Source organism: Pinus tabuliformis, chromosome J (assembly GCF_031772625.1).
Source record: "Pinus tabuliformis cultivar Carrire ecotype Pingquan chromosome J, CPIR1, whole genome shotgun sequence".
NCBI classification, from domain to species: Eukaryota; Viridiplantae; Streptophyta; class Pinopsida; order Pinales; family Pinaceae; genus Pinus; species Pinus tabuliformis.
In genome coordinates, this window is record NC_142295.1 from 265,018,340 (window position 1) to 265,035,763 (window position 17,424).

The 17,424-nt window shown below is 43.4% G+C and overlaps 1 pseudogene; it reads left to right on the forward strand.

The window, feature by feature from the left end:
- The first annotated feature begins 5,393 nt into the window (after window positions 1-5,393).
- The window catches only part of LOC149226782 (helicase-like transcription factor CHR28), a 117,382-nt pseudogene continuing 105,351 nt past the window's right edge, over window positions 5,394-17,424 (forward strand).

Sequence of the window (17,424 nt, forward strand, 5' to 3'; positions counted from 1 at the left end):
ATCCAGCAGAAGAAGGAAGAAGCTGAGAGGGCCTTGGCTATCTTCTGCCCTAGATGTACAAGGAGACACCCTAAGAACGAATGCCCATTACATTCGGTTGAGGTATGTTTCGTTTGTGAGGAGGACCATCCCACAAATAAATGTCCAACCTTACCTGGGCTTAAAGCCATGTATCAAGGGACAGAAGCCCCCACCGAACCTCTCTATTTCCTCAACCAAAGGAGGCCACAAGGACCTAGACCTTACCAGTAGGGGATGCAAGGGGCACCCCAAGCTTATTACAGCCCCAACCAATCTAATCCTATGCCTTCCTGGGGTCCCCCTGCTCATCCTTCCTGGTCTGTGCCTCTTCCATGGTCTTATCCACCTCAGTACCATACTCAACCCACTACTCATTCGTATCACTCACAGGCCCAGCCACATCCTCAGTGGAATGCACCTCCATCGGGGTGGAGGCCCCAGTACAACACTCCTCCCGCCATTTTGCCTCCACCACCAGTTCAACCTCAACCATTACCTCCTGCTCCTCCAAGCCAACCTCAAATGCCTGCTCAACCGAACCCGAACCCCAACAATAGACAGGCCCATCAGGTATACACTGGGGAAACATCATGCCCTACCTATGCTGTGGAGATCCAGGAGATCAATCTTCGATCTGGAAAGACTCTTCCGGATCGCCAACCTCCTCCCCCAGAGGACGAGGAAGACAAACAGGAAAGTGAACCAAAGGCTATTCCACCGTTTCCTAAGAGACTAACAGCCACCACACAACCCAACCCAGAGGAGGATGAGCTTCTGGGAGAGCTCAAGAAGTTGTGTGTGAAAATACCACTTCTCCAAGCCATCAAGGATGTGCCGATATACAACAAACTGGTTAAGGAAAAGTGTTTCAGACACCCAGGTAGGCGAAAGAGAGATGCATCGACCATCAATGTCTTAGGACAGCTGTCTGACCTTATGTTGGGACAAGTCATCTGCCCAAAGTACCTAGATCCTGGGAGTCCTGTAGTAGATGTCCACATCAATGGCACCATCATACCTCACACCTTGATTGATCTGGGGGCTGCCATTAATGTGATGACCAAGGATACCATGCTCAAACTCAACCTTCAGGGTTCCTTGAGGAAAACCTTGACAGTCCTGCAACTAGCAGATCGCTCCACCGTGACTCCCGAAGGGATTGTGGAGGATGTCTTGGTCTCTGTTGACTCTTGGGAATACCCTGCAGATTTCTTGGTTCTGCAACCAAAGGCAAAGCTTACTGGAAATCCTCTTATTTTGGGAAGGCCTTGGTTAGCCACTGCAGATTCTTACATAAGTTGCCGTGCAGGAAACATGACCATCAAAAATGGTCCTATGTCCAAGCAACTATCCTATACCCTCCTGCCAAACGCTACTTAGAGCATGACTTACCACTTTGGTTGGAGGAAGGAGAAGAGGATGAGGTGTACTCATCACCTTTGTGCACCCTAGACACCACTAGAAGAGACCCTCCAACTGAGGATGACTTGATTGAGACCTTGATCCAGAATCCACCTCCCAGTGCACTATCCTTAGAGAAATTGGTGGAGGATGCCCAAGCCAGCGCCTTAGTGGATCTTTGTGCGACCAACCTTGTCACTCCCAGAGTAAAAAATGTGGAGTTTGGCCCTGAGAGAACGTTAAAGATCAACTCCTCCCTATCTCCTTCCCAGGAAAAGGAGCTGTGTAACCTGTTGGCCAGTCATCTAGATGCTTTTGCTTGGAGCTATAAGGAGATGAAAGGAGTCCATCCTTCGGTCTGTACCCATCACATATACATCAAAGAGGACTGTAAACCAGTTAGGCAACCCTAGAGGAGAATGAATCCAGCCCTTAAGGACATTGTCAAGGAAGAATTGCAAAAAATGTTGGATGCCGGATTCATCTACCCCATCTCGGATAGCGAATGGGTGTCCCCTCTGGTGTTGGTTCCCAAGAAAAATGGGAAGTGGAGAATCTGTGTGGACTACCGTGAACTGAACAAAGCTACCAAGAAAGACCATTTTCCTCTACCTTTCATAGATCAAGTGTTGGATGGACTGGCAGGAAAGAAGTTCTTCTCTTTCCTAGATGGGTTTAGCGGGTACAACCAAATCCAAATCAGCACGGAAGACCAAGATAAGACCACCTTCACTTGTCCTTGGGGTACCTTTGCCTACCAGGTTCTTCCCTTTTGTCTGTGCAATGCTCTTGCTACCTTCCAGAGAGTCGTCTTGAGCATCTTCTCGGAATTGGTCCATGATGCGGTGGAAATCTATATGGATGACTTCACTCCGTATGGGTCCAACTTCCAGGAAGCATTGTCCAATCTGGGGAGAGTCCTAACCAAATGCATTGAGATGAACCTGTCCCTTAGTCCTGAAAAATGTGAATTCCTGATGACTGAAGGGACCGTGCTAGGCCATACCATTTCTTGGCAAGGGTTACAGGTGGATCCTAACAAAATTGCTCTCATCAAGAAGGTTCCACCTCCTCAAAAGGTAAGGGATGTTTGGAGTTTCTTAGGATTAGCAGGGTATTACAGGAGATTCATTAAAGACTTCAGCAAGCTAGCCTCGCCATTGTTTGGCCTGTTGGCAAAAGATGTGGAGTTTAAATGGACTGACGATTGTCAGAGGGCTCTGAATGAATTAAAGGACAAGTTGGTGTCTGCCCCAATCTTGAGAGGTCCAAACTGGGCCCTACCTTTCCACATCCACACTGACGCCTCGAACAAAGCCATAGGGGCAGCTTTAGGACAAGTTGAACAAAAACTTCCATATTCCATTTACTTTGTTAGCAAAAACTTATCCAAATATGAACTGAATTACACTGTAACTGAGAAAGAATTCCTGGCCGTGGTCCACGCACTGAACAAGTTTCGACATTATATCACTGGCTATCAAACATTTGTACATACTGATCATGCTGCAATTAGATATTTAATGAATAAACCAGATGTGAATGCTCGTATTATTAGATGGTTACTTTTGTTGCAGCAGTTTGATTTGACCATTGTTGACAAACCAGGTAAAGAAAATGTTGTTGCTGACTTTTTATCTAGATTGGACTTGTTTGCAGATGAGGATGGAACAGTGGAAGACCAGATGCTATTTCAGTACTCTCTCCATGGTTTGCTGTTATAGCGAACTACCTTGTTTCAGCACAGTTCCCTCCGCACCTATCTTCAAGAGAGAAGAGCAGAATCATCAGGAAAAGTGCCTCATTTATTTGGATCGGGGGCAACCTGTTTAAGCTTGGCCCTGATCAGATCTTAAGGCGTTGTGTAAGGGAGGAGGAAGTCTTTGATATCCTCCTCACCTGTCATGATGGGCCTTGTGGAGGGCATTTTGCAGCAAGGAGGACTGCCTTCAAAATCCTACAGGCAGGCTACTATTGGCCCACACTTCATCAAGATGTTAGAAGATATATCAGCCAATGTGACTGATGCAAAAGAATGGGGAAACCGACTCAAAGGGATGAGATTCCTATCCAACCTCAAGTGACTCTTGAGCCATTTGAGAAGTGGGTTATGGACTTTGTGGGTCCAATCATCCCTCCTTCGAGGCAAAGGTACTACATCATTGTGTGCACTGACTACCTGACAAAGTGGGTAGAAACTAAGGCAATCAAAGCAGCAACAGAAGACAAGGTGGCTGAGTTCTTAAGAGAAAACATCTTCTACAAATTTGGCTACCCAAGAGAGCTAGTCACCGATCAAGGAAGCCAGTTCACAGCCAACTTAATTGAAGACCTACTAGCTCACCACAAAATCAAGCATAGGACTTCCACCCCCTATCACCCTCAAGAAAATGGGCAGGTGGAAGTCACCAATAGAGCATTGGAAGGGATTTTGACTAAGGTGGTGAGCAGCAGTAGGAAAGATTGGGCAGATCGCCTGGTTGATGCCACATGGGCTTACAACACCACTTGGAAGACCACAACCGGCTTCACACCTTATGAGCTGGTCTATGGGAAGAGAGCTTTGCTGTCAATTGAATTTGAATACAACACTTTGAAGTTGGTGGCTGAGCTGGACCTAGATCTCAGCCATGCCCAACAAGAAAGGTTATTGCAGCTGAATGGATTGGATGAGCACCGAATGCAGGCCCTTCTTCACACAGAAGTGGTTCAACTTCAAAGGAAGGTGTGGCATGAACAACACCTCAATAACAAGCAATTCCAGCCAGGAGATTGGGCGCTGTTGTATGATTCCAGGCATAAAGATTTCAAGGGGAAGCTGAGAACCAGATGGCTGGGACCATATGCAGTGGAGAAATGTCATGAAAATGGATCTGTTCTCATTCGAACCATTAATGAGGAGGCCATCCCCATGCTTGTCAATGGGCATCGACTGAAAATCTACAGGAAACCTATCTCAAGACAAGAATTCATTAAAACTGTGGAGAAATCAGTGCTGGTCATAGAGAAGGGTTCTGTATCTGTTTTGGGCATACCCTGAAGATCTTAGAAAAACAAAAAAAAAAAAAAGAGAAAAAAAATAAAAAGGAAAAAATAAAGATCTTTGGGTGAAAACCTCTCTGAGGCTCCCAAGGCAGATGGTAGGGGTGAAAACCTCATTGAGGCGCCCCTGCTGTCTTTCAAAAAAAAAAAAAAAAAATTTTGAAAAAGACCCTTGAGTGAAAACCTTTCTGAGGCGCTTGAGGCAGATGGCAAGGGTGAAAACCTCATTGAGGCGCCCCTGCTGTCTTTCAAAAAAAAGAGAAAAAAGAAAAGAGAAAAAACTAACACAAAAAGAGCAGGGACAACAAGTTCACAATGTGGTAATGCATGCAGGTTGCAGGTTTATGAAGGAAGAAGAGATCCCTCAACTTGAAGACAAGGATCCATATCATGCTGCCAGGAGACCCTACCAGCACCTCCTCCGAGAACACTCATCTTCTCCAAGGTATGGGCACGATTTCATCACAGCTTAGTCTTCTACAGGAAGTTACAGACTTTCTACAGGAAGTTCTGTATTTTCCTGTAGAAGTTTTGGACGACCCAGAACTAATTGTATGAGGAGATCTAACGACCAAGGTCCGGTATGGACGCATGCAAGCTACTATTTTCCCCCTCACACACTGCTGTCACCTCCTTCTACCACCCCTGTCGACATGCAATGAAGGTACCTGCACAATCAAAGCAGATCAGTGAATTATCAAGAGGAAGCAATTCTGAAATGAAAGAAGACGCTGAGATGCCATGCAATACTCAACCCAGCTATCCAAGGGCCCTACGAGCGTGATCGTGATGCCACTGTCTTCATCGTTCAGCATGCACCCGAGGAGGAAAAACTGCTACAGGACATCCTGCAGGAGTCCCGTAGCAGTTAAGCCAACTAGAGTGTACACCATTCAATCGCCTGCAACATGCAATGATAACGCGGGCACATGCAGCCGAATCATAAGCTTCATCGTCAGCAGCCTGCGCAGAGGAACCTCCGGACCTGTGCAATCCAGCAGCAGCAAGCAAATTTAGTCATCGTCGTCCAAGAGCTTGAAAGATCATGTCGCGGCCGCACAGGTAAGTGCCTCGCCCTTTCTTTCGTCGAATTACATGGATATTACTTTGAAATGTTTGCAAAGTGTGAAGTGAATGGGTTGAGCGGTCGTATGGCCATTCGACTGGCCACGTCGACTAGTCAGATGGTCCAGTCGGATGTGTAAACGGTGGTCGTGGCAAAAGGAATGGGTAGTGCACACGTGAGAGCCATCCAGTCGGGGAGAAGCGCGTTTTAACAGAAATGACGGCGGCGGATCTGCGGGGAATGATGCGGCAGTAAGGGAACTGGCAGTAGAATGATTAAGTGACGTTACCCAACGGTCCGGCAGGGACAGCTCACCCCCGCGCCACGGATTCCGCCGGATTCAAATCTATCGGCTAGATCGCCACCCCACGCATTTATCATCAGCCGTTTGGAAGTCGAGTGAGCATCCGCATTCCTCTGAAGCTCGACACTACAAGCCTTCGGCCATTTGAACGTCTGATAGCAGCACAGAAGGCGCAGACCCACTGCAGTATACTCTAGAATTTGTGTGCTGCTTCTACATGAAAGCTGCTTCTATAGGAAATTGGGTTCCTCACGTCAAAAGGTGGCGGATTATAAAGGTAAGCCTGAACCTTCCATGCAATTGGTTTCGAGGGTGGCAGAGTCGACGTTCTACAGTCTGGTCGTAACAAATTGCAAGTACTGTCTGCCGTTTTCATGAATTGTCGTCCTACAGGATGTGAGTTATAATTAAGCCGTGTTAAGGCTCATCGGGAGATAAGTTTTCGTGAATTGTATGCGTGGCAGAGGCGTAATTCTACGCTCTGTCCCAGTAGGCCAATTTTCTTCCGCACTCGCCACCTCCAGCTAACGCAGTAGTTTTTCACCATGCTGGGTGGGTTCATCAGAAGGGAACCAACCGAATCAACAAAGCTAAGAGAGAATCCTGAGGTGGTGGAGCTGTTCACGCAAGCGCAATGGATGTCGTTCTGCGACAAATTGCAGGGCTATGACGATGAGGTGGCAGAGGAGTTCTTGCAAGCTCTGAAGCCGAAATCCAAAACATTGGCCACCGTCAACTTCAGGGGTTTGAGTCTCAGACTCACCCCACATTTCATCAGTTGAGTTGCTGAGCTCCCAATGGGATTACCATGGGCTAAAGAAGAGAGGAAATTGGGCCAGAAGGCTAAGAAGGAATTCTTCCCCCCAAGAGGAGGAATTGTCAGAAGATAAAAACGGGGTTCGTAGAACCAACTTACTGCCACTTTGGAGTGAAGTTAGTCTTCAGATTATGAAGTACATCACCTGCGAAGGTCGGTTTAGCATTGTGTATGGGTACCATTTTCGGTTACTCACAGAATTAAGGCATCAGATGGACCTACCTGTAGAGAACAAACTAAGTATCCCCTACTTTCTACTATAGTCTATGATTGAATGTGCCACCAAGTTGAAAGAAGGCACACCAGACCAGGTAGCCCACCATGGACTCATTAAACTCCTTGTGGAGGATACGCTACACACATACAAGGTTCCTCTCTCATGGGAAGCCTTCAGAAATTTGACCAAGGATGGTGATATAAAGATGTTGACCGAAGAGCTCGGTTCATCCAACAGTGAGGAGAAGGAGTGAGTGCCCGCAGGGAAGAAAGAAAAAGGCCAGAAGGCCACGACCACGGAGCAGAAGAAAGAGCAAAAGAAGAAACAAGAGAAAAAGGGTGCCAAAGAGAAGGATGAAACACCCATATTAACATCCCGGGGGAAGAGATTACAAAGCAGGGCGGACAAGACTGAGCAGGTCCACATCAACAAAGGTACCTCGACAGCAGCCTCGACCAAGTCAAAAAGTAAAACACCCTCAGCAAAGCAAACTAAAGTGGTGCCACCTGTTCCTACAGGAAAACCGAAACCTGCTTCTACAGGAAGCCAGAAATCAACTGAAAAATGGTCTTCTACAGGAAGCCCTGAGAAAAGAGAACCAAGGGAAAAGAAAGCCGATGTTCTTGCAAGGGAGGCAACAGCTGTGCTGGCCGCCCTTAGTACACCTCCTAAGCCCAAGGAAAAGAGAAAGAGGGAGGCCCCTCTATATTTTAAAGTTAGGAGAAGTGTGAGAATAAAGACGGGCAGGCCACAACCTCCGTCCAGTAGCCCAATCACTATAGATGATGCCCCTACTTCGCCCAACGAGAGGTCTCCCTCAAAGATATCAGTCACCTATGAGAGGGGGAGCCCAAAAACAACCTCTTGGAAAGAAAGGTTAGACCAATTGGCTTCAAAAGCCCGGCTACAGGATGCTGAAGCTGCTCTACAGGAAACCTTAGCCCGGCTTAAGGAAACAGAGAGAATGGAAGGAGAAGCACCCTCATCACCACCGAGGGAAGGCGAAGTAGAGCCACCAAAAGAAGTAGAGAAAGAGCATATTCCAGAGCCTAGCCCTCAGCCAAGTCTGAGTTCATATTACAACTTCTTAGAGGCTGGAAAAATTATACCTCAGAAATTCACTGTGCCACTGTTCTTTGCATTGGAGGAAGAGAGAGTACGATCACACATGTGGATGAAAATAGCCAAATCAAAAGGTGTGGCGGACATAGGCCCCTTGGAAGAGCAACTTAAGGAGGCCAGAAGTGAATTAGCCATGGCTAAACACGTGGCAAATTGCCAGCAGGTGTTCCTATAGGAAGAAAACGAAAAACTTAGACTGCAACTACAAGAGCTGAGGGGAGGAACAGGCACACCCTCAGGGGACATCACAGCAGGACAACAAGGCAAAAAGGAACTGCAAACCGGTCTTGGGGAGCCAACGTTGCATCTACAGGAAGCAGAACAACAAGCACAAATTGAGGTGCAAGCTTTCAGACAACAGCTTCAGCAGAAAGAGGCACAATTGGCCTGCATGGCCAGTTGGGCCATGGATGCTATACAATGCAGACAACCGGCCAAATCCTATGGCCTGTACCTGAAAGACCAATGGCTGCAATTTCAAATCAATACCTTGGCGCAAAGAAGTATCTCTCAGCTCCAAGACTCACAGCAATTCACTGAATTATGCAGTACCAGCTTATCAGAGGATAAGGCCAAATTAGCGGAGTTCTACCTCCATAATTTGGCCCTGCCTAATGTAATTTCATGGGATCCCAATAAGGCCTTAGGAGATATGCAATTAATGGCATTTGCCTCATGGTTGAACCATGAGGACAAAAGAGCAGCAGAAGCCAAAGCGGTCATGAACCGAGAGCTGAATGAGCCATTGCTAATTAGAGCAGAACCAGGGGATCTAGTTGCACTAATCTCGGCACACCAACACTTGTCCACCGACCCTCAAGCTTCATTGAGATATATGGATCAGCAGGCCCAGGCCATAGCGCATTTTGAGGACATGGAGAGACTGTTAGGAGACAACTCTGTCCAAGCTTGCACCCGCTGATGGAATACATTGGCCCACAGTCTGAAAATCAGAGAGTATCATACCCCAACTCGGATGAGGGAAGCTCTAGTCCGGGTGGCCCTCTATAAGAAATCCATGCAAAACCTCCAGGCCAGCTGGATTGGCCTCAAGCTAAGCCCACCACTGCTGCTAGGATTGATGGAAGGCAACATAGAGAAAGATGATAATGAACAGTGGGAAGAGGTGAACAGAAAGGCTGGGTTCCATATCAGCAAGGAGGACACTACTACAGAGGCTTGGGATGTAAGGGTGGCAGTAAAGGCAATGAAGGATGAGGAGTTGGACTAGTTGCTCAAGGATGAGCAAATATTTTAGTTGGGGGGTGATGATGAGCCCCAAATTTGGTAACATTTTGGCCTCATTTGGCCTCACTACCCTTGCTCAACCCTTCATTTTTCATGACTTATGCATCATTTGTTAGTATATTTATGTTATTTGTACGAATTAAGGGCAATCACTATTCCTAGGTGGCTAATACATGTTTATTTCATGTTTTTTGACATTAAATGGAGCAAAACTACGCAGATGAAGGCTAGGAGACAACCAAGGTGGCATTGAGGTTTTGTAGGAAGGTTGCCCACGCCATTGAATGGCCTTCCTCGTGATCTCCACCCACAACTCCGAGCTCCAACAGCTATCACCACTGAGCTAGAAGGCAACCAACGGATTCTAAGGGAACAACAGTTTACTTTTAGTTGGTCAGCCAAGCCCGACTAATTTAGGAGGCCAGCTTGGCCCTCATAATGTATAAATATTGAGGCTGTAGCCTTCGATGGGAACTTTTGAAACTTTGTTGCAGATTCTGAATTACGAGCTGATAGCTCTGTTTTGCTCTTTGTAAGCCATTTTTGGCATGTTGTTAGACTTATGACTATGATCTTTTAATAAAAGGCAGGCAGATTCGAGTTCAGTTCTGAGTTCTTAGAGGAGCTATAGCTCTCAGGGTTGGGCCCAACCTGAGAGCAATAGACCTCCTTTCTTTGTATTGTTACTTTTCTTTCAGCATTGTATTTCTTTCCCTTTACATGCATTTGGAAACACAGTTTGCTGAGTTGAATTTCTTGATGTGATTAAGTAGGTTAGTTTTATGGATAAAGTTGCTTTCAGTAGTTTAGATTAGAGTAAGGAGATTAGAGTTAATCAGAGCTCCAAAAAAGGGTTGATTGCACACTCACTTCCACCTCTGTTTAGAGATTGGGAGTGCAGACCGTGCCAACTACCAAAAACACAGTTTTACATGTTCATGCAAGCTTTAACGTAATATTTCCGTTTGTAGAAGTGTCCATGCATTTAGATCTTGAGCAATAACTCTTTGTTTCAGCACCATGCACGATTTTCCCTTAAAAACGACATTGCTGTTCTTTGGTTTCTAATAAAACAGTTAGAGTAGGTTGATGACATTTCGGTTATACGCAAGACAGGGGTGATTTGTTTCATTTACACTGCGCAGCACCACTCCATCGTTTCCTTATCCTTCTAAGCCGTACCTAGGCCATCTACTTATCTCCCAGTTAGATCATTTGCCTCCCAACTCTTCTATTATCCACGCTGTTGTATCTTTTCGGCCTTCCATTGCCTCTACCCTCCTCTATACCAACCAGCTTTACACACCCCCTCTCCATCTCATCTCTCTGTCCATAAGCCATCACAAGCTCCCCTCCTACCTCCCTATCCACCCATACAGCTCATCCACTCATCCATCACCCAAAAATCCGATTGCAGAACATCCTGTAGAAATTACGGGACTTCCTGTAGAAATCCTGAACTTCCTGTAGAACCCCCTGCAGACATCCTGTAGAAGCTTGCAAACACGGTTGCCAGGAATCTGAACTTTGTGAACTTCTGTGGAATGATGTTAGGGATCCCTTGGACCCTCTCAGAAGTCCTCCTGACCTTTTCCAAGCCTTCCTCCCTTTGATCTACCCCTGCACAGTCAAGACCCAGTAAGAAGCACAGTCATAATAACTCCAACCACTTGAGCAAAAATACAAAAACATGTTCTCTTCAGATGAAAGTAGTTTAGACACATGCATCTCCTCTCAATAGAAGTAATGGCATCACTTTTAGAAGTTGCATTCCCACCATTTCATCATAAGGATTAAGCTGGTAGAATTAGGGTTTACTAGGGTTTCCATGTTTTGTTAGCTTTCAGTTCATTCTTGCAAAGTAGGTTAATTTCCTTTGAGATAGCTTTCGTTCATCACTTAAAAAGCTTCTTTTGAGAACATATAGAAATTGGATTGAGCCCTAGCGGACTTGTGCCAGCTGACCAAGTGACAGTTGTGACAAGAGCTAGTACTTGTGCATACAACACCGTCGCTTCCAAGTTTTTTACGAACTACCGGGTTGATAAAATTAGAGAAGGAAGCTCCAGGAGTTGTAGCATTATTGCTACAATACTGATGCCCACCAGCTGTGTCTGAAGCATTTGATGAAATTTGAAATGGCAGGTCCCAATTTGGACCCCGGAGCACTGGGGTTGTTGACACAACATTTTTTAGATCCTCAAAAGCACAATCACATTTATCTATCCAAACAAAATCAACATTCCCTATTAGTGCATATAGAGGTGCAGCTATTTGAGAAAAATGTTCTATAAATCTCTTATAATAGCTAGAAAATCCAAGAAAACTGCGTACCTCTGTCTATGTGGTAGGAGTAGGTATTAACAAAATTATCTTAATTTTGGTCGGGTCTACCTGTATTCCAGCTGCTGAGATACAATGACCTAGGATGAGCCCTTCAGTCATCATCATATAGCACTTTTCATGGCTCAAGCAGAGCCTGGTGGCAATACATCGTTGCAACCCCTTTTCCAACGTGTCTAGTGCTGGGTCGAAATCATCTCCATATGGTGTGAAATCATCCATATATACTTTGAGCCCTTCATTTATTAAATCTGAAAAGATGCTAAGGATAGCCCTTTGAAATGTGGAAGGGGCATTGCATAGGCCAAAGGGTAGGAATCTATAGGTAAATGTTCCCCAAGGACAGGTAAAAGTGGTTTTGTCCTGGTCTTTAGGGGCAATATGAAGCTGATTGTATCCACTGAAGCCATCCAAGAAAGAAAATAATTTCTTTCCTGCTAATGTTTCTAATACCTGATCAATGAATGGAAGGGGGAAGTGGTCTTTCTTGGTAGCTTTGTTTAATTCTCTATAATCTACACAAATCCTCCACTTTCCATTCTTCTTTAGCACCACAACTAGCGGAGAGACCCACTTGCTATTGGAGATTGGATAAATAAAGTTTATATCCAAAAGTTTTTGTAATTTAGCTTTCACAATGTCTTTCAGGTGAGGATTGAGTCTCTGTTGGGGTTGGTGAACAAGTCTCGCATATTTTTCTGTATAAATGTGGTGTGTACAAAGTTGGGGATAAATTCTTTTCATGTCCGGATAATCCCATGCAAAAACTTCCTTATATTTTCTCAGTAGTTGGATCAACTTCTCTTCTTGTTCAGGAGTCAGGTTATTATTGATGTTTAAGGTTTTTCCTGGCTCAATCTCTATAGTTTTTTTGTTTGAAATAGATGGAGCGGGTATTGTTTGATCATGGGTGTCTTTGAAAGGATCTTCTTCTAGTTCATTGTCAAATGCTGCCTCTATCATGTGACATTTTACGTGGGATTTGGATTTAGCTTGGTTAATAAAGTTGTTAATAACATCATCCTCTGTTTGATCTTTGAAATCGAGGGCATCTTCTATAGTTAATGGGGATCTAATGTTTTCGATAAGGTATGATACAAGATGTTTGTTAGTTTTTATTATTGTTACACTTGGCTGGGCTGGAGGTTATAAGGCTAGGTTCTTGATGTTACTCCCTCTAGTTATGGTCATACTGCCTTGTCAGCAGTCAATCTAAGCATCAGCGGTCGCAAGCCAAGGTTTGCCTAAAATAAACGGGTGTCCATCAAGTCAATTTTTGGGGTTTATTATCAGAAAGTTAGCAGGATATTCCCAGGAATCAATAGATACCATGAGATCATGTAGTTTACCTTCTGGCCTAACCACTGATCGATCCGCCAGTTCTAATAAAGTGGAGGTTGGTTCTACTGATGTAATGCTTAGTTTTTGACAAGTGGTGGTTGTTAAAATATTAATTGCAGCCCCTAAATCAACTAAGGCATTTGAAAAGGTTTGTCCATTGATTTGCATTGTCACAATTAGATTTCTTGGGTCTTCATATTTGGTAGGTGCTTCTCTTCCTGATAATAAATCAGATAGGGTGCCAACTACTTGGACTGTTGGGTTATTTGTTATTCTCCTCCTTGGTTTTTTTATACAGAGTTCTTTAATGGTTTTTGCATATATTGGGATATCTTGGATAGCTTGGAGGAGTGGGATTTTTATGTACAAATTTTTTAGTTCTCCTAGAATATCAAAGTCAGGATGTTCTATAGGGCATGGTATGATTAATCGTTCTAGGAATGGGGGAGAAGATGTGGTTGTTTGATCATGAGTCTGTTGTCTGACCACATCTTCTTCTTGTAATGGTTGTTCTACAGGTAACTGATTTTCAACTTGGGCCTGTTTGTCTCCCTCGGTTTCTACAATACACCCAGACCTTAATTGAAGGTCGTTGCACTCCCTTAGATTGGTTTCTAGTTCTGGTGTTTTGATTATTTGAATAGATTGAACCGGTTTATTATTTGGGTTCGGGTTGGTTTGGGCTGGGAGTTGCAGTCTTAAGTTGGATTGGGGGTTTTGTTGTAGTGTTGGCAGTGTAGGTTGAGGGAGTGGAATGGTTCCTACTGGCTAATTCATTGGTCTTTGCCAGTTTGTCTGCCAGGCTTGACTCTGCGAAGTGGGAGGGGACCATTGTGTTGGATATGCATTGTTTTGCCAATATGGTGGAGTGTAGGGGAAATTAGGCCAATTAGATTGACTTGTTTGGTTTGGCCATGGAGATGATGAAGGAAATGGTTGTTGTGACCAATTTGAGAAGGGAGGTTTATTTTTCCACATTGTATTATATTCTTGAGCATGATATTGTAGAGGCTGGAAAGAAGAAGCTGGATCGGGGAACATACCTGATTTTCGCGGCTGCCATTGATGGCGCTGATTAAGTAGGTACATTGGTTCTGGTTCTTCTTCCGCTTCTTTGTATACCACTTTCAAACCAGGAAGTGAGGGGTAGCTCTCCGTATAGTGGTCTTTTGTACAAATGGCGCAAACTTGAATTGCATCTAATGGGCACTCTTTGTGGCTATGTTTATTTTTGCATCTAGGACATAATATTGCTAGATTTTGCTCTGCTTCTGCTTGTTTATGTTTCGCTTGCATAATATCGAGCTACGTTGTCAGAGTCCCCAATATATCAGTTTTGAAATTCTCCAATAAATTTCCAATTTCTGCGCGAGTTACTCCTTCTCCATAGATCTTGTTGTCCCTTGTAAACCTATCATGTTCTGCTGGTTTTAGCCTTGTTCTGCCTCACGAGCTCCTAATACATAAATTAATAATGTCAGCAAAATTTTCTTGATAAATATCTCCTTTTCCGATAATATTTAGTGTTTCAACCCATTGTTCCTTCATGACTTTAATTAGTGTTGTTTTTAATACATTGTCAGGTAAGGGTAATGATGCATAAGGATATCTTTGAAGATTATACTAAAAACATTCAACATATTCCTCTAATGTCTCATTAGGTCTAGCTACCATCTGAAATATTTCATCTTTTAACTCTCTAGACCTACAATAATCCTGATATTTCTTTAGGAAAGCACCTTTCATTTGATCCCAGTCATTTATAACACCTCCACCCAACCCCATAAACCATTGTAAAGCAACCCCTTTCAATGTAGAGGGAAATGGTTTCAACTTTTGGGGATCGGTGGCATAGTTGTATCCTCTGCACAACACATCGAATTCAAATAAAAATGCATTTGGATCTTTTGATGTTAGGCCATGGAATGTAGGGATGTGCTGGAGAGGAATGGCCTTCATAGGTGCATTAACTGCAGTATCTACAATGGGATATTGCAGTGTAGAGGTTTGGGGGGTTTACTGGTTGTGGGTCATTTGGTCAAATATGTGCTAATAACCTTCTGGGATTTCTAGGATGGTATTCCTATGCTGGCTAGAAGGAGTAGGAATGGCCTTAACAACACTTCCTTGGTTTGGGATGATGAGAGTTCCTTGTTGAATTAATGTTTGAGGGGATTCTAGCTCTTCGTTCTGGATGATTTTTACAGCACTTCCCTTATCTGGGCTGCTTAATGGTTGAATTATTCCAAGAGGAGATTTTGGCTCTTTAGTTTCCCCTATTTCTCCTCTTCCCTCACAGAGATTACTAAGGTTCCCTTCTTGCAATGATTTTGGACTAGAATTCTCAATTTCTTGAAAATCTTGCTCCTCTGTTTGGCTGTGCACCTCAGCAAAGGCTACAGATGGTGATCCTGTGGCCTGAAGGGAACTAGTAGGTTGTCTAGAAGCAGCTTTTCTAGGTCCTACTGAAGGCTGAGATTCTGCTTTTTTAAGGATTTCGTATATGAAGGTCGATCGGCCAAGGGTCACTGGCCCCTTAGCTTTATCACGCTTGGGTAGTGGTTGAGGATTCTTTTCAGCTTTTTTCTTCTTAGTCATGCACAAAAATCAAATGCTGATTTCTACCCAAAACAACAACAAATCTGTAGGAAAGCGGGTAGGGGAGCAGGGCTGTTACATGCTCTGTATGTAGGTTCTTACCTTCCGTTTTTAAAACCCAACTCTCTCCTAGTAGGTAATTACACTACTCTCAAAAGAAACAAATGGCTACACTCTTCCCCGACAACAGCGCCAAAATGTCGAGCAGTAAACAGGGTCTTTTTCACCTCTATTTACCCTACATTAATTGTCAATCCAAGTACAATTTGTTATCTCAAAGAGTGTACTCAGTCTGAGGCGGTCACTTGTTAAGAGCAATGCTAGCAGTATAGTGCTTTTACAAAAGAAAATAAATGTTGGACACAAACTCTAAATGTAATGGCAGGAAATAGAAATGCTTTGTAACTAAATCATTCATTTAAGAAACTACAACACTTCATCAGTCAAGGGTGCAGTAATGTTAACTCTTCCCTTTGTAAACTAATGCAAATGAAAAGAAACCAGAGAGAAGATCTCCAATCTGGGAACTAGACGGCAATAGTCAATGTTCACTATAGCTACAGACCATTTTGTTCACACCAAAGAAATTACTTGAAATGATAATGCAATTAACAGAAAAGGGAACAACAACTGATCTATTGAAAAGATTGAACAACAAGCTTTAACTTATAGAAATGAATTAAACAACAATCATAATCTAAAGGAATTAAGCAGCAATCTTTTAACTCAGAAATGGTTGGAACAACAAACCAAGAATGGAATAGCAAACAAAAGTAAATCTACGAAATGTTGAACAGTAAATGAATTGAAGGTGAATGCACAGCAAACTAAATCAAATGTTAACACATAGCGAACCAGTAATCTTAGTCTTTAGCATAATAAATATTAATCACTGTGATAAAGAAACAAAAATTGCGATTACAATGGAATGGCAGTCCAAATGAACAGTAATCACACTCAAAGGTAAACCATAGTTGAATAAAAAATACTACCGATCTGTAAATGCATAGCATAGAACAATAATGTTAATCTATAAAGTAACAACAATGTTACAAAGTAATACCAATATGTAAGGGAACAACAACGTGGTACGATTTCAGAATGGACAACATAAAATTTTAATTGTAGAAGATAACCTTACTATTCGAATATGAATGAAATATGACAAAGCTGGTACATGAAATGATAAGGAATAGCAGATTACTGAATGAAGCAAGTAAAAGAAATCAAACCACACATGACTTGGAATTGGAAAATAATGGTACAGGAAGCAAGTGATCCACCAGGGCCGGGCCCTTAGCCTCCAGGGACGCACTGCTGCGGTTACTCCAGAATCAAGGACAAAACAACAATGAAGTTTATATATTAATCATCAAAACAGAGTTACAGTAATCACTCTTTAAAGAGAGTCGATGATCAAAGTTTAGTTTACAACAGTAGATTCTAAAAAACAATAATAGTCCCCTTGGGCTAGCAACGTTGTCCCTTTTTATAGCGGTCAGGCGGAAATATCAAAGATAGAGATATTCTTAAGGTAGCGATCCCTCAGGATCAAAGGATCTTGAGGGATTCGCCAGATCGTTTTCTTTTAGTTATCTCCTTGTCCTTTTGTGCTGATTTGGTATTTCCTCTTCCTTTTCCTGGCTTATGCACTCCGATCTGGATTGCCTCATCTGGATGCGGTTCCTTGTCAAAGGGACAACAGTTGGTTTCGCTTTGTCTTTTCCTTTGAAATGGCGATCTTCCATTTTCTTCAATTTCTGCATAGAAAAAGGTAATAATTAGTTATTCCATGTTACTCGCAAATCTCTTAAACTTTATCATAATCCTTCATCATATTCTCATTTCATAATGTAAAGAAGTTTTGAATTAAAGGAAAAAGATAACGAAATAAGTGGCAATCA